General features: G+C 42.4%; 1 long non-coding RNA gene across 1 annotated transcript; it reads right to left on the reverse strand.

The window, feature by feature from the left end:
* Nucleotides 1-4,519: 4,519 nt before the first annotated feature.
* On the reverse strand, nt 4,520-24,103 carry LOC114014354 (uncharacterized). The gene is made up of 4 exons (XR_003557812.2): nt 23,927-24,103; nt 9,967-10,037; nt 8,750-8,862; nt 4,520-8,261 (listed from the first exon to the last, which is right to left on the reverse strand). It is a non-coding gene; the product is annotated as an uncharacterized LOC114014354 (long non-coding RNA).
* Between the last annotated feature and the right edge of the window lie 283 nt (nt 24,104-24,386).

Here is a 24,386-nt window from a genome sequence, read left to right on the forward strand (position 1 = left end):
TTGTAGCTGAGCAGCGGTTGTACAGAACTTCCTAAATGTTTTTCTTTCTTCTCCTTTAGCATGCCTGTCACACAGATGCACAGACCCTAAATTGCCACCTTCCTGCCTCTGCATTTTTCTTTTCATTTCCCTTCTTGTGCAGTGACAGACATTAGGGATGGAGTGATAAAAACACATGATAAAACAGGATCACTGGGGAGATCTGTGCCTTGGAAATACAGGGACAAAGTCTGCGCTCAAGAAGACTTTCCACTGATGACAGTGGGTTATGCCTCATGACAAAAGTCAAAGAAGTCTTTAAAACTGTACTTGCCTAATAAAGGTCCTGGTTCAGCTGGAGTGCCCAATTTAAAACAGATGACTCAGTGTTGATGGTGCTGCACTTTGAGTTGGGTACCTGCCTAAGTACTTGGCTGAACGGAGGCTCAAGCAATGTATCTTTAAATGAAATAGCAGTGGAATACAACAGCCATTCTAACCACTATATATAATTGACTAAAAAATCAAATCACTGAAAAAGGTGCTGCACTTACAGTGAAAAATAATAAATAAATGACTTACAGACTGCCAACATGACAGTCTGCAGCAGAGCAGAACTCGGAGAATTCAGCTCCCATTTGAATTCATGGGAAAGCAGGGACTTTTGAAACTGCTAAGTTAACCAAAAATATATATTGTTAAAGCCAACAAATTTATTTTTCTGTTTGAAAGTCCCTGTTTTGCAGTACAGAGGAACAGGATCTGAATTCTCTGACTCTTCAGCATCATAAAATCTGGAGTGCCTGCTTGGGGAGGTGTCAGGAAAATATCGGTTCCCATTCTAGGCTTACATTATATTTAGACTGTGGCTCACTGAAATACTAAAGCAATAAGAGATATTATAATTAACCTTTTCAATTTTTCCCCTAAGAAGTATCTGGTTCAATGGACTGTCAATCAGCTCTCCCACTTCCTATTAGAATGGGGGCTATATGCAAGACCCATAAATGAGTTCAGTGAAAGAGCAGAGCCAATACAGACCTATGAATAGTACAGGATGGTAAATATTAAGTATGTTTTATGTAACAACAGATTTCCGGATGCTCTGTGGCTGCTTTTCAGCTACCTCAGTCTGCTTTTTCTGTGCCCTTTGTTCTAAGGGGACACACAACTATTGGTGCAACTCTATGCCTGCTCCTGCTTTGTGGGAGCAGTTTGGGTCACTGTGATCAATCGATTTGCTAGCATGTGAACCTGATGCTCAAAGGTATGCAGGCACGTAACTGTTACCAATCTCATTGGGTGTTAGGCACTTAAAAACAAGATGGGTGTCCAAATGTCTTTGCTACATGCTAAAATAATTTGAATTGTGCAAAGTGTCACAACTTATTGCTAGAAACATTATCCTTTTATCTAAGAATTTCAACTTTTATAAATGTAAGTCTGTTCACAACCCCCAGTGCTGCGACCGACTGCATTATTTATTATTTATCATTATTAATTATTACAATGTATTATTTATGCCATGCAATAGGTATGCACAGTATTTTGCCAAGAAACATCCCTCACTCTCACATTTATTAATTTCTAGAATATTTCTATGCTGTTTGATTTGGAAGTGAATCAAAACTTACCTAGATATTAAAACGAGTGACAGTGAAAAGCTTCAGAAGGTCTCCTGTTTTCAGCTGTAAGAATCAAGGGGCAGTCTGGGATCCTCTTTAAGGTCGCTGTTCTGCTTTCCAAACTTGACACTTACCCACCAGAAAGAGCTGTCTGGCCTTTGGGCTCAGTCCTGTGCCCTAAGAGCACTTCCCTGACCCTTCTGAAGCCACAGCATAAAAACCTGAGTCTGGGCTGCAGCTGAGGGTCACAAGTGGAACTAAATTATCTGATTATGGGCATCCACTTACTAGTATTATGAATTCCCTTAGGTTTATTACTTGCTAAGTTGTGCCCGGTATTTCTCAACAAGAAGAGGGCCCACTATTATGTTGGTTTCTGTACACGCATAGTAAGAATAATGTGCCCAGAAGGGTGTACAATGCTTAGAAAGATTAGTATTGAAAGAAGTATAAACAAAGAAAACAAAAGCCTCCAATAAGGCAGGATTTTCAAAACTGCCTTGGTTCTGAGATATGCCTAAATTTCTAAATCAGTTTTGGTAGTCTTGTATTAACAGCTCAAATAGCTGTTATCTGTAAATTAATTTATGGATAGCAATGTTTTGTCTTAGAGTTATGACAATGGGTGAAGTCTCAGACAGTTTAACACCATGAGCTGAACACAGGTTGAGAGGAAAGCCCTGGAGGTTCAAGGCCTCCAAAGCCTGCCCTTATTATTTGTTGTTATATCACAACTGTGCTACTTAATTACTCCTTTTTTAAATAACTGAAGCACAGTTGTAAATACAGAGAGTGCTCCTGTTCCAAGGAGCTCACCATGCACTAAGATGTAGTAGACCAGTGAAATAAGCCAAAGGAGCAGATTAAGCACACCTACAAAACTGCATTGCACTTTTTACACATGCAAACAAGCTGTAATCAGCTATATTGTTATCACCATTGGAAATCAGCATCACTATCAGAAATAAACGTACTGAAAAAGGGGGAAAGGTTTTTGAAATTTGCTTATATGCATATTCAATGAACAGAATCCAAATAGGCAGGTATTTTTTCTCCTGTTAACGTTTAATAAAGGTTTATTGGCGTAACCATCCACTTCTGTATAGGCTCCAGGTAAAGCATTTTCATTATAATAATCACCATTCATGAGCCAATGAGAGAGCCCTCCAACTTTTGTGAATTGGTTCATGCAAGCTCTACTCCAAGACGCAAGGCTAAGGAGGAAATTTGAAATGACCCATCTCAAGACTGCAGCTTCTGCAACCCACCAGCAGCACGGTACCCTGAGCAAGAAGGCTGCACAGCCCCTCGGGGCTGTGAAGGTCAGGAGATGGCAGCATGAGCTGCTACCTTAGCGCTAAGCAACACATGTAGAGCTCTTTGCTAGGTGACTGTACGTTCCAGCCCTGCACCTAGTCAGGAGCAAGGTCATTCCTCCTGGAGTGAGTGGAGAGGTACCAGCTAGTGAGGACAGACAGAATATTTGAGGCTGATGGTTGATGCCACAGGAAGGCTGCTGCCTCCTGTGCTACAATGGCTTTGTGTCACCGCCTTCTGAAAAAATAAAATCAGCACCAAAAGTGTTACTAGGCTACAATTTCCATAAAAGGGGCAACAAAGTCCCCCTTCCTTTATCCTAGTGGAAATCAGGGGTGGTTCTGCTGAAATCAGCAATTCCACAAGGATGCAAAACTCAAAGGAAGGTACTAGCTCAGCAACTACGCAATCTCTCCATGAGCTCAGCAATTCATTCTCTAGCTCCAATAATGAAAACACACAGACCTGCTAAAGCAGCGGGGGTCCTTAAACTTCTTTATCATCTGGGATCACATCTTAATAGAAGGACTGACTGATGAACGCTTCCCTTCCCATTCTCCCATCTGAAAAGATCACCTCCTCATCCACTTCCTATCATGTATCCTCCCTGTGGCAAAGCAGTAGCAATTACAGGAATATTAGGGAAGTAATTAATGTATTTTAGATGCCTTTTAATGAAATTCAGCAGCTGAAAAAAGGGAGAAGAGCCAGTAAAGTATAACCTGTTATCTCTACCGCATGCCACAGTTTGGAAACTTGTATATTGAAAGTCAGAAAAACACTTGCATCCTTTTAACACTAGTGTTAGGTTAGCCTATCCTGTGTATCGCTGGCTGGGTAATACTACATAAAAGGTTCACACTTGTAAAATGAAGCTGATTTTTAAGAGATCTAATAAGAGAGATGGAGCAATTTATGTTAACATTACAGCCACATGGGCATACATCGATTTCCTGGAGACTCCTTCAGACTCTCCTCTCTTGCAACTTCTTCTTGCAGGTCCTATTGAATAGGATAGATCCATTTACCTGCCTGCAGAGGTCTTGCCTTATAACACCCTGCCAAAATTTGAACAAAAGGTGGTCAGATAGGTGAATGCCTAACCTCACTCTCCTTCCTCCAAGACAGTGCCAGAGCAGGCTTCTGACTGCACCAATGGTAACTCTCAGCTTTGAGTTATCGTTACTCAAATGATATTATTTCAGATGGTAATGGAGAGGGACTTTTTCCCAATGATTCCTTTCAGTTTGTCTCTGTTTGCATGGTCCTAGGGCTGCTGATCTATGTTCTTCTAATCCTAGTGGCTGTACAGAAGCATCTTTGTGGTGTTGCTGCTCCTTTCCACAGGAGCTCCAGGGTCAATGGGATCCTGTGTTTTCATATTTTCCAAGGGCTCCACTCAGTGATCTAGTTTCTTGCTACCCTCAAGCCGCTGCTGTCTGAGAAATATGTCCCTATCAGCTGCTAGAATGCTGACTTGAGCCATGCCTCCTCTCTAAAGTGCATTTTGGCGGTGTGCTGTGATTAAACACTGCTCTACCAGTGACCCAGCAGTAGGTGACCTCCTTCCCCTTTCCCCAGCACATCGTCTAAAAAAGTCAAGTGATAACGGCTTATGTTTATTGGTTTCTCTTCAGCAATGTGCATTTCCCACTCGTGTCAAAATGGTTTAGACTGTATGTTGCCTGCACTTGGTCATACATCTTCTGCCTAATATCATGACTTACCAGTGTTACTGGAAATATCTTTCAGCTGTTATACAATCTAGATGGGATATAATTGGTCACCAGTCTAATAGCATAGCTGCAAATGGCTAGTTTCTTTCTTCTGCCGTGCTTGGTAATTGAGTCCCCAAACCTGTCCACAGCATGGTGGTAGAAAGCCTTCTCTCCACTGGGCAGCTCCATGCCTTTAGACTCTGCAAGCATTGCTGATTTTTTCCCCTTCTGGGACCTGACACAATCAGACATTACATGGTTATTTATCCCTTTCCTGCTGTTCATAGGCTGAGTTTTTTCCTGGTGTGAGCACTGCCTGTAACAACATTTATGCTGGATGTTGAGGGCAATATTTTGTTGGTATCTGTCCTCTCTTCCAGGAGCTAGGAACATCAGGAGCTAGCAACATCAAAGGAATCACCAGTATAATTCTGTCCAGCCTTTTCCAAGAGCAAACACCCACCCCTGCGATCAACAGCTCACCCAGAATGATCAACAGAACATCTGCTTCACTCAGGCTGAAAGAGTTTTTCACCACCTTGCAGCATCTTGCAGATATAATAGCAGAAGACCAACAACCATAACACGCCATGGAGAGAGGGAGAGTACAAGAGATCACGGGTGTCATCAAGGTCTGTGAAATATCGGAGGGGTCATTAGAACAATGCCAAGATAATTTCTGGAGAGGGGATTGTGCAGCTCTTTTGCTCTTTTTCCAGGTTATTGTGTTTAGCAGTTAATCACATTTCCTCGTGTCCTGTGGATCTCACTGGCATCATATTCATGTACCATATGGATTCCATGTCAGTAGGAATAAACCTTCTCTTTATTAACAGTATCGCTTATTGCACAGCTACATATGTAGCATACCCACAGTGGACATATAGATTGATATAATGGTTTCTCTTCCAAAGCGTTCCCTCCCACAACCTACATATGTTTTTCCAAACTATACAGGGGCTGGTACGTACATTGCTGAAGTGAGACTTCTCTGTTCAGCTTTAGACCTTCCCAGTCTCAGCATCTACATCTGAACTAGGTGTCTAGACCCACCTTGTAAGAAGAAAAGAAATTCCAAATCACAGTTCCTAAGGTAGATGTCAAAATCAGGGGCAATAAGCTGTACTGTTGAAATGCCTATTTCCTTCCTTTAACTCCAAAAGGTGCCTACATAGCCGGAGGTGCATGTCTATAACATCAGTGCTAAGTCAGGTGGGATGAATGCCACTTTTCCTAGAATATCTGAGGGAATGAAAATTCCTTCAGACCTTCTCTGCCAAGATAGAGTTTATCTTTACAGCCTCTCATCTTGAAGTTTCCACCGTGTGACACTGATGCCTGCTCACATTGCAGCATCTGTACTCTAACAGACTAAAAAAACGAAGGAAGAATATTGAATTTGCCTTGATCTATCAAATTCCTGTGTAATGCTAACTAGACCAAAAGTTGTGTGAACATGCTTTCTCTTTTATATTCCTAGCTGTGTGTAGTAAAGAAAGTGTCTAAGTTCCAGTGGAAAAGAAAGTTCATTTTTACAAGGAAATGTCAACACAGATTAGCAGTGGGACTTGCTCCAAAGACACCTACAGTCAAAACAGGCAAGACAAACACAGGTGGGAGAAAACAAGGAAAATGTGGTTTAGCAATGTTTTTTTCCTTTGCAACTTAGTAAGTTTTAAGTATTTAATGCATTTTCTTCATCTTTCTCAATAGCCCTAAATAAAAACAGTCCAGAGTGCAAGCTAAGAAATGAGAGCTTTTGAAGAGACAGTGTTTTAAGCGCCACTGTAGGCATTAGTCCATCGGATGGTTGCTAGACAAGAGTGACACTGCTGTGCCATGCACCAGTAGGCTCACTGGGAGGGACAGATTTCCCTTGTCCTGCTGTCCTGCTCCAGGCTCCCTCCAGGCGCACTACTGCCCAGTTCTGTGTCTTTGCCCTGAAAGATCAGGCCTTCTTTCCAGAGGAAAGGTTCCTCCTTTAGAGTCTGACCTTTATAGTAATCCAGCACTCAGAAAGTGTTAAACAGAAATTTCTAGCTGAGTGTTCTTCTCTTTATTTTAGTTTTCTGCAGTTTGCCTGCCCAGCCCTCTCTGAAACCTCCCTCCAAGACGAGTTCTGCTGTGTGAACACTTTCAATACAGGCCTTGTAATACAGTGCTCATATCCAGCTGCTACAGGCAAGAACAAATTTTCACCTGTGCTCCAGTGTGAGAGCAAATTGCCTTATCTGCATGGGAGCTTGGAAAGGAGCTCCTGAAAGAAACGACACATCCCAGTTCTCTTGTTCAATGGAGTTGAATTAAGCTTTTTAACGAGTCAGTGATTATTTTTCCAGCCTTAAATCTGTCCATAGCTGCAATCTGTGCATAGGCTGTGCGTAGTTTAATCTTTCTTAGCTTGATGTTCAAATACAAATTAAGGCAATAGTGAAATTATAAGGTTTCTCCTAAGAGTCTCCAGGAAGACAGATATTTTCAGTGAGCAGATCCCAAAAAGCAGAACAGATATTTTTACGTAGTTGAAAAGCTGTTATCAGAGACTCTTACTACACTGTAGACAATTAGCATGGAGCTGAAGCAGGAATGGAAGTGTTATGATTTGTTGTTGGTCAAAGTTATCCTTTATATCTTCTAATAGAGAAGACCATCAATGGCCTGAAACTCTGTATGCAAAGCCATGCCTGTAAACATCAATAACTCCTCTTGAAAGAGCACTTACGGTAGCAACAAAACCTGAGGTATCTATGATAACAAGTGCATTAATACCCAGCACACAGAGCTATCATTGCAGACATATTAGTCCCAAAATCTCCCACCTAAAACTTCAAGCAGCTCTCAGGGACGGGGGGGGACAATACGAAAGGCGTTGTGAACGCTGGTCGAGTCCAAGGACAGACACGGCAGTCCTGTGCTGCTTCCCTCCCGCCTCTCGTGCTGGCTGTCCTCGCTGCCTGGGCTGGGGCTGCAGCCTGCATGCTGGTACCGTAGAGAATATGGAGGCAGCACTCGTATTTTATCATCACAACTTGCTGACTACAAGGACTACCTGCTTTAAATGTATAACAATGCTGCTCTTGCTGTAAATCATACTTTCTTGGTGAGCTACAAGGAAGACAAAATCCTCCTGTTTCTGATGTACACTTTTTTCATACTGGATCACTGAGATAATTATAGGGACAAACAGTACACTGAGTTACAAAACAGGAGACCCAGTTCATGAAAGAGGCATTGAATTGAAGTCAATATAATTTCCTTATTTCTTATTTATTTTGCAGTTTTAAAGAGCAGTCATAATGTTTCTATGTATGCCATGCCATTCCATGTCATACCTGCTACCTCACCATGCTTAGATGTAGCCAGACCAGCTGGGGCTGCTGTACTTATCCCACTCTACCTGAAGAGCAATGTGTCCTCTGGGAATCTGGTCAGTGATTCCGAATATAAGAGCAGTTGGTTGGTGTAAAAACTGATAACTCTTTAGAAAGAAGTCCCAGCGAAGGGATGTCTTCTTGGGAGCAAAGCCAAATATCCAGCAGGACTTGAGGTCAGAGGTGTGCCCTAGAAAATCCATCTCTGGGGGAAGAATGAGCAGCAGGGGCTGTTCATAACCAGACACCACCTGCAGAAAGAGATAAAGTACCGAGATGGCATCTGTGAGCAGCAGCAGAGCACAGAGACAGAAGCTGCCTAAGGAACAGCTGTGAAGCCAGGTGGGGGGTGGGGGGGAGGGGAGACCAGTGGAGTGGGGTGACCGGTCACCTTTGAGGAAGCACCCAACAGAGATCTGGCTGTTAAAGCTCCAGGGCTCCAGCAAGGGCATGAAGAAGCCACCCCAGTGCCACAGAAAGAAGAGAAGGAGCTGCAAACAGAGGCCAAACCTCTTCTCCAGGTGTAGATGAATACCAGGCCAAGGCTGAGAGAGCAGGGAGAGCCCAGTGAGGCAGCTAGTCATGAGAAGTGTGTGGGCAGTCATGGTGGTAAAGCCCTTCTCAAGCCACACCTGCAGGAGTAGGAGCAGAAGCATATTCTGCCCCTCCAGTTCAGAGATGCCACTCCCAAAAGATGCAATGGCAGAGCATCCTTCTTTCCATCCTCTCAGGGACTCACCTCTTCCATTCAGGGGGACTGTGAGGTCCAGAGCCCGGTCCCACCCTGAGCCATCTCTGAAAGGCTGCTATGCTGTGCACGTTCCTTGCTTCTAATACAGTCCTCACATCCAGCTGTCACAAAACAGCAGAAAAGCCTTAGTCGCTGAGCTAGATGCAAACATGTAGAAGGAAGACAGTTTAAGCAGATGAGTAATGCATGAAAGTCTGCGAGACAAGTATACAGCATTTTGTTTCTCAGGAATACATGCAAGGAGCTTTGTAATAGTCCCAGTTATATATACTGAATATTCCCTTTTCCCACCTATTTCCCCAACTTGTTCTTGCTTAACTTTTGTAAAAGCAAAGTGGAGATTTGTCTCAAGGAGCGACTTGAAGGAAAGGGTAGAAGCTTTATCAATCTATCAGAGAGGAGTCCCAAGTTTAAGGCATGGTATGAAAGAGAAGTTAATAAATGTTAGTGCCGCGCAGCACTGCAGATTCAACATGAAACTCAACAGTTTCTCTTTGTGAAAGTTCTTGAAGTGTACTTGTTCAGACCTGGAGCTGATTTGAATCAAAACTTAAAGGTGCAATTCCAAACTTTCAAACATCAGCCCTGAAGTCTGATTCAAATAGGATTCTGATCAAAACTGCTCTTAAATAGAAAGCGCCATGGCAGTCCAGCTCCAAACACCTCTTCAAATTCTTTGAACAGTTTCCCATTACCTTATCTCAGGCTCATCCCTTTGTCAAACCAAGCCTCGCTATGCATCTGCTAGCAGTAAGATAGAAATGTCAACGATTGGGTCCCAGTGTCTTGATTTCCAAGTAGTTTCAGAAAGGACCCTTCATGTTCCATGATTCTTTCTGAAGTTTTGGCTGCTCTGCTTACCTCTTTCCCAAGAAACAGCCTCACATAAGAACAGCAAAATCTTTTTCTTTAGAGATCTATCCACTTTCCTAGATACACTCACTTCCTCTGCAGATACCACATGAGAGCTTCTGTGGAGTTGGCCAGAACAATAAGCAGATGCCACTCAGCCCTGGTGTCTGGGTCTGTGCTGCTCTTGTGGGGGTGGGGAGGAAGGATTCCTTCCTTATCTGATGGGCCCTGCCTTGTTCCAAGGGCCTGAGTACAAAGCAGTGGCATCATTCTTTTCCTGTGGGGAAGTGCTCCCATCCTCCAAAGACAGAAGGTAGCTTTCGATCCCTTGGTCGACAGTGTTTTGCACTGACCTGAGAGTCGAAGGACCAGGTCTGTAAGTCTTTCCCTCTTGCATAATTTCTGAGGAAGGGGTAAAAAGAGCCTGTAATAGAAAGAACGCTAGATATAGATCAGAAACCTTGTTTCTCCCTACATAAACGCTGCTCTGACTGTCTGTGGTAAAGCTTGTGTCTACCGTTTCTCAGTTCTGATGGGCAACTTTCTTCTCCATAGCACTTCAGTGTGAGAGCCCTGGTTCCTCTGTGTGTAATACAGAAACCAGAGAAGGTATTAGGACTTTTCTGGGTAATACAGAAGTGTACTTACTACTGCCATTCAGGGCTAGACTGCAATCTGCTGGTTGTAGCATACACTTGCCTGAGGGGCAGCTTTCAGGAGCATGTGTTTATCGCTGAAATGTGGCACAGTCTGTCTGTGCTAGCCTGGTCATCCCTCTTTTTGGGCACACTCTATGCTTTCCCATAAAAGGCTTGTCCCTGAGATTTTTTCATCACTGGTGTTTAACCTTCCAGCTTCCTTTGCCGAAAGGTCAGCCTCACCAGTGTGAGTCCCCGCAATGCAGCGTGCCGCTCGGGGAGGAGATGGGCCCCTCTCAGGCACTCGTCCCTCCTGCTATTCTCCTGAAGTGACACCACTTCAGAGTCTGAGGGAAAAAAAAAGACAGCACAGCACTTTTAAGCTGTCATGAGGGAAGAAAGGCTCCTTTCATTTTTTGTTTTGTTATAGAGCAGAAAAAAATCTGTCACTTTGCAGTATGCTTGCAACAAACAGCTTTAAAAACTGATTAACTGGTTCAGCTTTACTTAGCTTTTAATCACTCAGCAGCTGTTTACTTCACAATTCACAGGTATATTTATGTTCCCCTTTAGTGGAGGTTGTCAGTTATCTTCCTTTCTGGGCTCTAATCCCGCTGACTGGAAGCGTTATCTCCCTTTGCGGATCGGACCCAGGCATGGAAATGGGGTCGGTTACATGTGCAGCACACCTATTCCCAGTCCAGCAACCAGGGCGAGTGCCCCAGCACTAGCAGCAGATTACTGGGTCTTTGGTTCAATGGCTAACCCCTTCCCATGTGGAAAATGAGTATGGTCAGACAGGAACGTGGAGATACCTTTTTTAACCCAGCAGCAATAGTCATCCTGTAATGCCTCAGTTTAGCTCGAGTTTAAGTTTCTGTTTCACTATTGGGTGAAAATATGGGACTTGTAAGGATTTAGGGTTTGCAGGAACTGCAAGGTGCAGTGAATCTCTGCGGAGCCGGAAGGAGGTGTCTTCTCACACAAAGGCGGGCTTTCCTGCAGAAGCCTGAAGCTCCTGGGGTCCACACTTTCATCTGTAAATGGGTCTCTTAAAACAGGATTCACAAATGTGTTCCAGTAATAAATAATGTGACTTTCTCGGTGGACTGTGCCCTGTTTTGTCGTGTGGGAGAACATCCCCATGAACTGCCATACTTAATGGTGTTTCTACCTCTCTATGATATTCTGAGAAATGACTTCGCCTTAAGAATACACCAGTACCCCCAAAACTGAAAGAAATCCCAAGAGCTGATCATTATGGAGAATGAGAAGAGTCTAAATGGGTGCTAATATTTTGCAAGGGAAGCTTTCAAATGAATGAAATACATCTTGGATATTAATAGTGAAGCCTATGATTATTACTGTGAAGATCTGCTTTGTCAAAATTTCAAATGGAGAATGAAAGCATGTACAGATTTTAGGGATTTTTTTTCCTTTTTATTGAAAAAACACACTGCACATGCAAATTAAAATTGCATTTACCATACAACACTATAACATTTTTGGCACACGTACTCAGCATGCATAAATGTTGGCTGTATTTAAGTTCTCCTAGACATATATAATTAATGAAATACATTTGTGTATAGCCTCATTTTGTGAGCAGCCTAAATTTAGACTGCCTATCCGTTTGCAATGTAAATCTTCTTTTTGGTTGGTATATTAAATGTTAATGCTTGTGCTAATTTTTAGTCTCTAACCTTAAGGCAGGTCACACATTGCTTTATTAAAATGAAAGAAAGAAGACTAATTTAGTCACTGGAGTCAACAATTAAAAGTACATGTGCGTTTGGACAGAAAAATAAGGAAATGATAACTTAATGGCAAAAGGCATGTCCTCCAACAGCTAGGCACCATGGTGTGATCCTTATTTACTTTTATAGTGCACCCCATTGTGCCTATGTGTTGGAAGACATATGTCATGTTTCATCCTCAAGGGCCTAAGTGTGAATTTCCTGTTATTTTTTTCACAACTTTAAAAGTTGTTTCAATGAAGTTTTTGTTGGAAGAACTTTAGTAAAATGTGTTTTATATACTGTCTGTGGCTAACCGGGAAAAATTGCAGCCCCGGAGGAAAATAACGAAGAAAGGCTGCAGCCTGAAGGAAAGGAAGGAGAGGGCTGGGAGTGGAATGGAGCTGTTAGCTGGGCTGGGAGCGGGGGCAGCGGTGCTCACCCCCCGACAGCTCCATGCATGGGCTTGGCAGCTGGCAGGGACCTGTGGCCCCCACCAGTCCCGTGGAGCTGTGCATACTTCCCTACCATCCCAAATGGAGGGATGCTTTGAATGGCCATGGCCACGCTCACACACTGCTGGTTTTGTTGTCCTTTTTGTTTGCAAGCTCTCTGGAGCAGATATGCACACGGTGGCTCTGGGCACATGGGCTTCCCTGGGAAGCCCCTCATGGATGGACTCCTCTGATCCCTGAGGAGCAGCAGCCCACCTGGAAATGTCTAGGTCTATTTCAAGTAGGAAACAGGGAAATTCTGTAAAATGTCATGCTTTTTTTCTGCACTGGGAGCTAATTAATGCCCTGATTTAGTGTAAAAGCAAATGTGAAAAACTGTTTTAAGCTACCAGATACTTCTTTTTTTATAGGGTTTTCACTGCAAATTTCTTAATTTCCAGCAAATACTTTCCACACTGTTACTAAGGTCTTTGAAATCCCTGTCTAGTGCCTTAAAACAGAATCTCTGATATACAATTTTTCCTCCAGTTATGCCAAATATAGCAAGGAAATGCATGGAAGCAGAGCGTACTCAAATCTAAGGCCTCTGCTTTGCAGAAATTACCTAGCTAACTTCAGTGAACAAAACGTCACCAACAAAGCTTTTCAGCACCAAAATTCTATACAAATGCCTTTTAAATGTTTCACATTTTCTAGAATTAGGCTGTCACTTTTGCAAATGTTCTGTGAAATTTTAGCAGCAATTACTACTAAGCAAAATGTTTCAAAGAAAGGAATTCTAAAAGAGGAACAAAGATAAAAAGAAATACTCTTGCAACACTAGCTTGGGAGTCAAAACTCTCTTGCAGTGGAAGTTAAGCCCGATCCCAAGTACGAGAAGCTGCATGGTATAGCGGAGCGGACGCAGGAGCAGTGGGTCTCCCTGTGGGGTCTGACCTGTGCGACCCTGCAAAGCCCATTGGCTTCACTGCTTCCTGAGCCCCTTCCCATCCATTATGTGGGGGACCATGCACGTCTGGATGGGCTGCTTGCTGGATCAAAACTCTCTCTGTCCACATTTTATTTTATTTTTTTTCATGGTGTCATATCACTCATCTGGGTTTCTGGGCATTACTATACTTACAGGAATGAATGCAAATGTACTTTATGGTGAAAGTAAAAATGGGATATCCTGTAAATTTGATGTGAAACCTGCATGTCCCCTGTCTTACAACACAGAAAACTCTGGTCAGCACTGAGCTTGTCTCCACCGTTTTAGGGTTTGTTCTTCAAAGAGAGATCATGCTCCAGGAGCATGCGCTAGTTCCAAAGTAACTTACACAAGCAAAATATTTACTCTTAACATAAATACAAGTAAAGAATACCTGCCTCCACATCAAACTTACTCATCCAGTGGCTAACTGCAAGCTTTCTAGACAAATTTTTATTCTGTTTGCTTCAAAATAATGGTAGCACTTGTGGCATGGACCTGGTGGCATAAATTGTAAACAGTAGCAGTAGACACTGGGAAAATAAAAATAATTATATATGAAAAACAGAGAAAAAAAGAGGACAGTGTCTTCCTTGTGAAATGCCAGCTCCAATCTATACAGAGCCAGTGGTAAATTACCCACCTGTTTTCACTTACTTAACATTAAAAAACACTTACACATCATTACACTTTTGTATCATATTAGTGAAAATGAATGCTAGAGCAATATGAGGTAAACATTGCTAATGCGGGAGAAGGTTGTTTATACGTTCTAATGACAGGATTAACTATGGCAGTGAAAGGTACACCATGCTCCTTTGAACCCTAGCTCACCACCAAGCAAGCCGCCTAGCAGTACAAGGAGACCTGCTAGTCCAAAATGGGCATTTCTCCTGCTTTTTGAGACCATTGCAACAAAGTAGGCTCACTTACGGAAAATGGCCTGCCGCTACCCTGAGCAGCATCCTGGGGATCTGGAGGGCTGTGTACGTTTGATCAACTTTAATACTGTTTTCTGCCACCTATAAATCTTCTGAACGCAATTTGAAAGTAAGATAAGGAAGTGGCTCATTTAATAAATATTTTGTCAGTGCAGTTCATAGGCACTGGGTTAAACTTGCCGGCACTTCCAACTCTGAAGTTTGAAAATCTTAGTTCCTGACTTAGAGCAGACGACCAGGGGTCTGATCCCAAGCCCACCGGTGTCAGCAGAAAGGCTCCTGCTGAATGCATGAGGTGTTTTACTGGCCCTGCCTGCCCATAAAAAAGCGGCAGAGCGAGGAGCCACGAAACGGATGGCAACTGGGACATGGCGCCTCTGGGAATTGCTGCACCAAAGCCCAGACTTCGGAATAACATTGCACAAGCCTTTCTGACCAGGCAGGCCACACCGTCCACAGCAGCCGTGCATGCTTGCTTTCCACCCGGGCTGCTCTTTGGGGTGGACCCTTTAGCATGCTGTGTGTACTTGGAAGGACCGATGTTCCTGCCCTGAGGGCAGGATTGCTTTCAATTCATTCCTGCCCAAGGTATGTAAATATAGACAGCACTAGGACTGTGCATTTACTATTCCACTAAACCATGTGTGCTCAGTGCTGGCTTTCCATGGGTGAGTGCTGCAGAGCAGCTCTTCTTAGGTGCCTGCCCCCTCGCGTCCTCTGAAAAAGGGCAGGATGGTGGCAGTCTGACCAGAATTAGATCAAGTCACACCACCCATTTCTTCTAATTTAAACCCCAGCAAATTTCTCGTCTGCATATCATTCACGCAGCTCCTCCACCTCCACCTCCTTGTAGGGATCCCCACCCCTGCCCGACAGACGTCTGGAGATGTCCAAGGGCCACGGGGTGATGTGAAAACCGAGCACAGGCTGCTGCTGCTCCCCCCTACAAGCAGCAGCACACCCCTGCGGGGCACTGCGGGGCACCTCACTACAAGGACTCTGGAAGGTTCAGGCTAATCTTCCAGGGGGAAAAAAAAAAAAACCTATCTGAAAAATGGAGAAGAGATAATAACACTTGTAGCTGTACAAGTGAAGATAACGGCAAAAATAATCAAATCTCATGCTCCTGGGAGGAAACTAATTGCACACAGGGGTCAGGAAGACATTTTCATCCACTGTAGAGCATCGCACAGTTGGCTGCTGTGTTGTTATTATGAAAGAGGGAAGTGGAAGGAGGAAGGGGGACTGTGCTTGGGTTGTTCTTTTTTTGCTGAGGAGATGGAGGGAAAGGCGAGAGTGGCTCTTGTTTGCCCTTAAGCATCAAGAGCTGGCTGGCATCAGAGGCATAATACCAGGCTGGATGGATACAGTATGGCAACGCTGATGTGTCCAATGGATTGGGAAAGTGGGATGTATCTCTCCATGCGCACACATCTGCTATCCCTCACTTGTGAATGTTACTCCAGATGGTAATCAAGAAGGTGGTTTTATAACCCACATTAAGAGGACTGTCTGCTGACAAGTTATGTGTTTTCTTCCCTTGAGTACATGCTGTTAAGATGGATAAGTGCAAATGGTTGAAATTTGGTTGTTAACTCTGAATAATAATAATACTTTGCATTTCTATTGCATCTTCCATCCTAGGATCTCAAAGCACTTTGAAAACAGTAATTAACTGAATCTTGCCACACTGCTGTGAAGCAGGTAATTATTACTACCATTTTTTTGTGGAAAAAGAAGCTTTGTCATAGTGAAAGAGAGTTTCCCTGGCACACCAAAGAACCAAAAATAGCCAAGAAATTATGATGACTTCTCAAAGTAAATTAAAACCATTGCATTAATTTCCTGGAAGTTAATTTGGTTTTGGTTTTTTCCCAGTGAATAAATTAAGACAAGCTTCACACATTTTCAACTTTTGAAAACGTCTTTTTGGGACTAAAACACTAAAAAGAAACTACAGACCTTGCACTTTTCACTTTCTTGCTGAACAATGAGAAAAATATCAGTCAAGAGTGAAAATGGGCTATGGAAAGCAAATTAGTCAAAGAAATAGTTTGATGACTGCAATTAATTAATAGTAAGAATATGGTGTAAACTCATGTCAGCCTCAGCGCCAATTTCCATTCCTTTTGGCCTCATCAGACAGTTCATTACTCTCTTTCCTCCTCCCTGAAAAAAAATGCAAACTCTTTGTGAGGACTACAAGGCTTGTTTTTATCCTGTTTTTCTGTTTTTTTTCTCTTCTTGTCATCTGTTTAAAAACACTTTCTAAATGTGCTGCATAAGGCTGAGACTTTGTAGACAATAGGCTCATAAGCTTGCATAAATGAGAAAAAGAGAGGAAGACCAAGTTTCAGTGTTGATTTTTGCTCGTTGAATAATATTAGTTATTTGATTTTCAGACCCACAATCCATTCTTAAATTAGAAGAAGATGTTGTGGTCCCGTCAAAGAATCGAAGACAAATTCTGCTAATCCTTCTGAGAGGTGAGACAACGGTAATGGGGGGTAAGGAATGACGTCTGGGTGGGCAATATTGCCTGTTCATTTCCTCGGCTTAGCTGCTGATTGTCACTCTTGTGCCTTTGAGATGCCCATAAGCTTCCAGGGAGACTACGCGAAGGTAGAGCAGCTTAATTATGTAGGCTGCTATTTACTAGGTTTCAGCTGAATCCATCAAACTAACTTTGCTTTAACCTGAGCCAGATTTGATTATGAAGCCAATTTATTGACTGGTTTCTCCTTTGGCAGTGCATCCTTTGATTTAGATACAGATACTTACCTACTTGAAAAGTAGCAGTGTTATGACACAATTTATATTTTAAAAAGCAATATTACATGGAACATAATTTTAAAAAACAAACAAACAAACAACAACAACAAAAAGCCCTTTGAATCTAGAATAATGGCTACCTGTAAGGCAGTAGCTCACTTGAGAGATTTTGCTCAAGTAACTTATAACTATCAGCAGAACCCCCTAGGGAATTACCGCTGTTTTTGCAGAAGCTGTTTGCAGTGGAATAAACAGACAAGTGCTCTATATATCATTTTAAGTAAGACAAATAAAGTTCTGCTTCCTCCTTACAACGATGTCATTGTCACTTATATAAGAATAATTCTGTGTGACTTTTTATGAATCTTTCCCCTGTGCAGAAGTACAATGGCCTAATTTCCTACACTGCGTATTGTAAATAAATGTCCTTCTTCAGCAATCTATAGCCAAGCTGAAATGATCTCACCACGAATGGAGCGGTCTAGAAATGCTAAGGTGTGTTTGAGCACCAGTGGTGGGTGGAGGGAGACCCCACTGCCCCAGAAGAGGGTATGTCCATACCTGCTCCTTCCCTGGGAGGGTTTCATATGGCCTAGGAATAGCCGATGGGAAGGCCTGTTGAAGCCATTCCTTTTGTCCTAGGTTCCCCTTTCAACTCATGGCATGTCTGAGAGATAGCTTAATCTCTTAGATTCTCAAAGAGGCAACATCAAATGCACAGTACTTGTGAGCACGAAGGAGGAAAAAGGACAACCCCCTGTCTCCCATACGACCGCCCACTACTATTGCCAGAAAGAAACTCTGAGATGGTAAAACCACGTTAAAAAATTAATAAAAAAAGCTAGAAAGTGTTATTCAAAATGTAATTTTAACACATTGTGAAGGGCTTTTAAGGGGAAATCTGTGTGGGGAGGGCTGTCATCTCTCAAAGGCCCCAGCTAATGTAGCTGGCTGCCCAGGGGAATGCTGGGGGGGAGGGAGAGAAAATGGGAGAAATTATATTAAAAGGGTGGGAACGTTTTTTTATAACTTACAAAAAAAAAATATTTGTTTTCCCCAGAGTCTTTCAGGTTGGTTTGCTCTTCTGGCTGCATTTGATCTGCCAATAGCAAAGCCCATCTCTGCACTGATTGTGGAGTTCTGTCTGATATTCCCTGTGTGCCGTGAGCATGGGGATTTCATTTCATACATCATTTCCAGCAAATACCCTCAGTACAAAGCACAGAAGAAATTTCTCTCATACACACATGCATAAGCTTACATCTGTGTGTGCACACATACATGTGTATGTATCCACATGAATCAAATCACACTTGTCAGAGAGATACCCTCTAGCCCTGGTTAAATTCATATGATAAATTGTATTATCATGTGTCTTTCACTGTTCCACCTGCACGATCCTGCCTGTTAATGTCTCTGCCTGGATTTTTTCTAATGTTCTGAACCTTTGAAACTAGCTTCAAAAAGGTTGCCATTAAAACAACCAGGGGTAAAAAAAAAAAAGCAACCAGCAGAGTAACATTTCTTTTCGCCCTTCTTAACTGGAGGCTTCTTTGTTCCTTCTCACCTTCTCAAAAAAAATACAACCAACTGAAGTTCTGGGATAAACAGCGTACACAGAATGACCCGTTCGTGGTCCAGTATTTTACAGCCTAGCAGGGTCAGAAAGCCAGACTGGAAATGGAGTATTTCTAATGGGGCACAGTTGAACTTTTACGCCTGAGGTATCAGCACTTAATATAATAGTTTTGTACATTCTAGAGGTTTCTACAACAGCAAAAGTTTTGTTTCTTCAGCCTTTCAAGTTCTGTTTAACTAGACTTGTAAAAACTAAAGGGAAACTCTCTAAGTGAAAACAATATAAGGACACAAATAATCTACAAAAGCCCTTCAGAACTTGTGCATAGGGAACCAAAAACAGAGTACCACCTCTTGTGATTATTTATGTGTTCTTTCACTACTTGGAACTAATCTGGCCATTCTCAACTCACAGTGATTACACCCTCAAACCTAGTCTGTCCTGACTTTCCTATGTTATTTTAAGGTACTTTAAAATCCCCACATGATTAGAATTTTCAATATAGGTGTCATATGCAAGTCGCATTGCTTTGTTGCATCAGAGTGAATTATTAGTGATATAACCCTCCTCGTCTTTATATACTAAGTAAGACACATAATTTATAGACTGTTCGAAACCAGGGACAAAGGCCTGGAAGAAAACTCCAGAGCCATCAAAATCCTCAGAAACATGTGGCCCTGCCTCGCTTGACCATTCTGGAGGCTGTAGGAGCTGCTGGTGAGCCAGTGTTGCCCCTCTCCTGCCAGCAGCTGCCAGAGTTTCCTCATGCTACGGGTGGCAGGGGGGCACAGCCACGTGTACCACCACTCTCCACTACTTTCAGAGGCGGCTTATTTGTTTAGGAGAGTCGTCAGGGCTCAGACTGATGCCTCCACCTATTGCAGCTGTGCTACCCTCTCCCATGTGAAGTTTTATCTACTCTCACTCATATCTTAAGGAGATAGCCTCCCTATGGGCAGCCTATTTTAATACCCAGCTTGTCTGTTTTAAGGGAAAAAATCATGGTATCTAACCTAAACTTTTTCTTCCTTTGTTTGAGGCTGCTGCTTCTTGTTCTACCTTCTTGTACTAATGTGAAGAATTCCCTTACTTCATTAAACGCACTTCTACATAATGGTAATGTCCCCAGTGAGTGATCTCTGTATAAATTCAGTTCCTCTGATATTTTCCCATATGTTTTATACTCTGATCTCTGCATCACGTTGGTGGTTAATCTCTGTGTGTTCTCCAGCGCAGTATCTACATGCTAGGAGGACCATAAAGTGTTTTGGGTGGCATCGTCCTAGATTTACATAGTTGCCATATCACTCTTCTACCTTTATGTGAGGCTTCTTTTTAATTGCATACAAGAATAGCGCTGCTGCAATTTGCTTGGGTTACAGCACAAGTATAAGCTTTATAGGGTAGCTAGAATAGTCTCAAGCTCTGTTACTTACTGGTTTCTAGATAGCTCCTCTTCAGCTATATCTCTATCTTTTATTAACACCTACAGACTATTATATTTGTTGAAATCCCCTTTCAATGTGCTTATGGACATAATCTTGCTGTATTTTCTGAGTTATCTCTTTTCTGGTCACTGGACTTGTACATGCAGCATTTCTGAGATGTTGTGAAATATAAACCTGCAGAACAAGAGTACGGTTATAATACAAGTGACCCTGATTGAAAGGGTGGCTGTGAAAACTGATTACACAGCAAATTGCCCATCTGCACAGACTCAGAAAAAGAACATTTCAAAGCTCATTTGTGGGCTGATGTTGCCATTTAATGCAGTTTCCAACAAATCATTCATAAAATTAATGGCCACAACTGATGCTTGTTGCTCTCAAGCTCTACTGTGAAAAATAGTTCTGACACTGATTCAGGAAGATATGTAAAGGAATGGGTGTTATCTGAAGAAAACTGAATGAAGTAATCTTCACACAACCACAGTCACTTGGGCTACTGGCAACATTCTGGATTACTGTATGATTCTGCTCTTCACAGTCCACCAGTCAGTTTTCCTGTTATTAATGTAGCTTTGTTCTGTAGCTTTCAAAAATGTTTGTAGAAGAACCTGTCACTTGTGTCCTTGCTAGATGTCCCTGACACTGACTCGTTGACTCTGTGGGTGGTGGTTTGAGGAGGGATAGCCTTGGTTCCTTCCTCAACTTCTTTGCTGCACATCATGGACCCAGAATAATTTTGTATATCCTCTCAAAAAATAGGACTTCACAGTTCATGCAGCCTATGTTCCAGAAGTAGAAGTGCCACTTCTAATCTCCCATACCTCAAATGCCTTCTTTTCCAGAACTCCAGCTTTGGGGGGAATCTGGATTTGAAATTAACCTCTTCAGTAGATAGTGGAATCGCACAGAGACTTTGCAAAAGGTTTCACAAGCCAGTTACTATTTACTCTGACTAATATGAGAAATGTTCAATTTTAATGAAATAAATAACATCTACTGTTTGTTTCCTGATCCCTTCAGATATCTATCCAGCTTAGGCTAGATGTCATTTCAGACCAATTTCTTCCCTTTCTTTCTTTTTTTTTTTTTTTTTTTTTTTTTGATAAGTACCCTTCTAAGTGATAGAAATTTATCTCCCTCCTTAGCAGATATTTCACTTCTCCCTGAGAATTTTGGAGTTTAAAACTTCCCTCCTCTTAAAGCACATTCCTCTGGAGCTGCTTCTTCCCAAGAGTCCTGTGTCTTTGCAACCTCTCCCTAAGACTCTCAGGCTGTGGTTTCACCCTGTAATATGTTGGTCACCAGTATTAGCTTAATCCACACTCTTTGCCTCCAACCACCATTTCTTACTCCCCCTGCAAATGATGACATTTTTCAGATGTCCTGGCACAATTGCTTGTGGGACAAAGCTGTGAACTGTATCAGAAAAACCACCCACCTTTTTAAAAATGCACCTGTATCCCCCTACCCCTCATAAATAATAGTACTAAAACATACCCAGAGGTTCTATGCCTTTTAAAACCAAATATTAACAATTAATCAGTCTTTGTGGCATGAAGATTTTCCAGCCAAATCACAAATCTTCACCAGGAAGGTTCAAGAAAATTCAAGAAATATTTGTCAAGGACTGAGGGAAACATCCTTTGTGGGCCAATAGCTTGTAAGTCACAACCTGCTCTGGGATGGACAAGCAGGCTCAGCTAACCCTTGTCTCCTTAACACAAGAAGCTGAGACTGTGTAGGATAGTTGCAGTACAAAGGGATTTACACAGTGCGCAAACCAACTGAATTGCAGAGAAATGTGTAGAAAGGGAGATACATGCTAATGTGGAGATACGGTATTGCAGAAAACTGCTTTCTTGTTACAGAGATTTCAGTATGGATTTGGAATGTAACTTAATTAAAATCTCCCTGCCTGATTATCATCCCAGACTATTTTTATGCCACCATAATTCCATGAACTTCCATGTAATCGACATGTAACTCACAGAAGACTCAGACCCTGAGTACTCTGGATCTCTAGATCATTGCACAGCTACTTATATGTACTGTGCTGTGTACTATCCTGATATTAAACCATCAGCAACTTCCTGTAGAGAGTTAGACAGGGATCCTACTTCTAGACTAAGCTTTTCAGCTGTGTAATAAACTCCTAAGAATCATGTGCAATGAGTCTATCTCTTTATTTTTTCTTACTTTTTTCCTGGTGTAGTTCTTCACTCCAAAGTCTCTTCCCTAGGTGAAAGGGAAATGTCTTTGGGGACTCCAGATAACCCTGAAACATGAACTGTCTTTCTGAGTCAGCAAAGAGCCTGAGACAGTGATCCTGAGGACATGGACTCCCTCAGACTGTCTCAAGTCTGTCACGGAACGCCCATCACTTTCCTGCCAGCATTGTGATCTATTTATTGTACTAGTGTCCACATGAAAAGGAAGAGCTTGGGCACAGTCGGGGGAACACGCACATGCAGTCACAGCTGGGACCCCCTTTGTTTCGTGAGTGGATGCACTCAGCATACCAGCAGATCCAACGGGAATATCTTGATTTGCTTTCACTGTGGTTTTCACCTATGACATGAGTAAGCAAAGGGAAGGCACAGAGTCCAGTTCAGCACACAACAAAAGGAGCCAAAATCTCAGTAGTACCTGCCAAGGTAACCCCAAAAAATCAAGTCCAGTTGGCATACATATTTTGGCAAAGCCCTGTGTTGTTCAGTTAGCACAGCAAAACACTGAGATTATTCCATGTACTCTCAGGGGAAATCCCAGGCAAGGAGGTCAGCAGCTCTGCTGGGGAGCAGCTCTGAGCAGCTTGGGTGGGTTTCCAATGGAACCCCCCCAGAGGAGGGTTTCCATACTCAAGCAGAGAAGAAAACAAAATTTCGTTGTTTTTAGGAGACTGTATATGCAAAAGAGGCATGTATGCTTCAAGGAGATTGTTGCCATGACGTTATGTCCTTCTGTCTGAGAGTGACTTGAAGACACCTTGGTTTTCCTCGGTTGTCCCCTTACTACTTCAGTTTCTCACCAGCCAAGGCTGAGTTCAAAGATCACCCAATTAGTAAAAGGAAAGAGAAGAAAACTGTTTCCACCCTATTCCTCTACCTGATCAAGCCAGTTTAATACAAGACAAACTTCCAAAAGGCTTTACTGCATGAGGAAAGCCTTCAGGCTCATTACCAGGAAAGAACCATTCAAGTTGCATAAGTAGATAGTTCAAACGCAACCATATGGACAATTTAAAACTGGGGCAAGCTGTCTGTGAAAAGACAAGACACCCCCAAAACCAATACATTTGTCTTTTTCCAGCATACTGCCCCAGTGGCTGCAAAAAGTATGATTTTGGCTTTCTTTAAGGTGAATATTGTAGTAAGACACTTCTCCCTTCTCACTGTCTCCCTCAGTGCTTTCCTGCCATCTCTGATAAATTAACCTCCAGCTGGTCACATTGCTACTTTTGGGGTGGGAAGGCCAATATTACCGTGCCAGTGCTACTCCCTAAGTGTCAGCAAATCCTTGGTTTATCACACCACCATTCAAACACTGAGACTCTATAACAACGCACAGCACATATTTTGCAATTTACTTCCCCACTAGTTCAATTCATTCCCTTTTCTTTTTGTTTGGAAAAGGCTCTCCTCACATTATCTCCACCCTGACCTGACAGAAAGCTGTAACTGCCTTCTCTGAAATTCTCTGCAGTTCTCTTTCAATGAAGTGAACTGGAGGTCACAAGAATTATCATTGCACATCATCAGTATGTTTTATACTTACATATTTATGTTGCTTGATAGTGTCATCCCTTGTATCATGAAAAATTCTCGCCTAATCCCAGGAGGCAAACAGTTCCCATAATGCCCATTCACACTGTGATTTCTTCATCAATGCAAAATCTTGTTTTTATACGGAGGCTTCTTGGTTCAGGAAAAAACAGCTCTGGGTAACAGGAGGGCCAGGCTTCCTGGTTATCCATACACTTACTGACCATACAGCATGAAACAACATACTCTGAGCGGAAGTGCAGGTTGGATATTTTTCAGCACAGTGCAGCAGTTATTTTGTGCAAACACAGCAAGCTTCTGGTTTACCACTCTCTGATGGAACTGTTCAGAGTGGCAGCACACTAGAGAGAGAGAGGAAATTAATTTAGGTTTTGAATAGAAGTGGATATCAATTATATGTGCTTTTAAAAAAGATTGTTTGAGCCTCATGCTTAGAAGGGAAAGTGTAACAA

The sequence above is a fragment of the Falco cherrug genome, chromosome 3 (assembly GCF_023634085.1).
Source record: "Falco cherrug isolate bFalChe1 chromosome 3, bFalChe1.pri, whole genome shotgun sequence".
Taxonomy (NCBI): Eukaryota; Metazoa; Chordata; class Aves; order Falconiformes; family Falconidae; genus Falco; species Falco cherrug.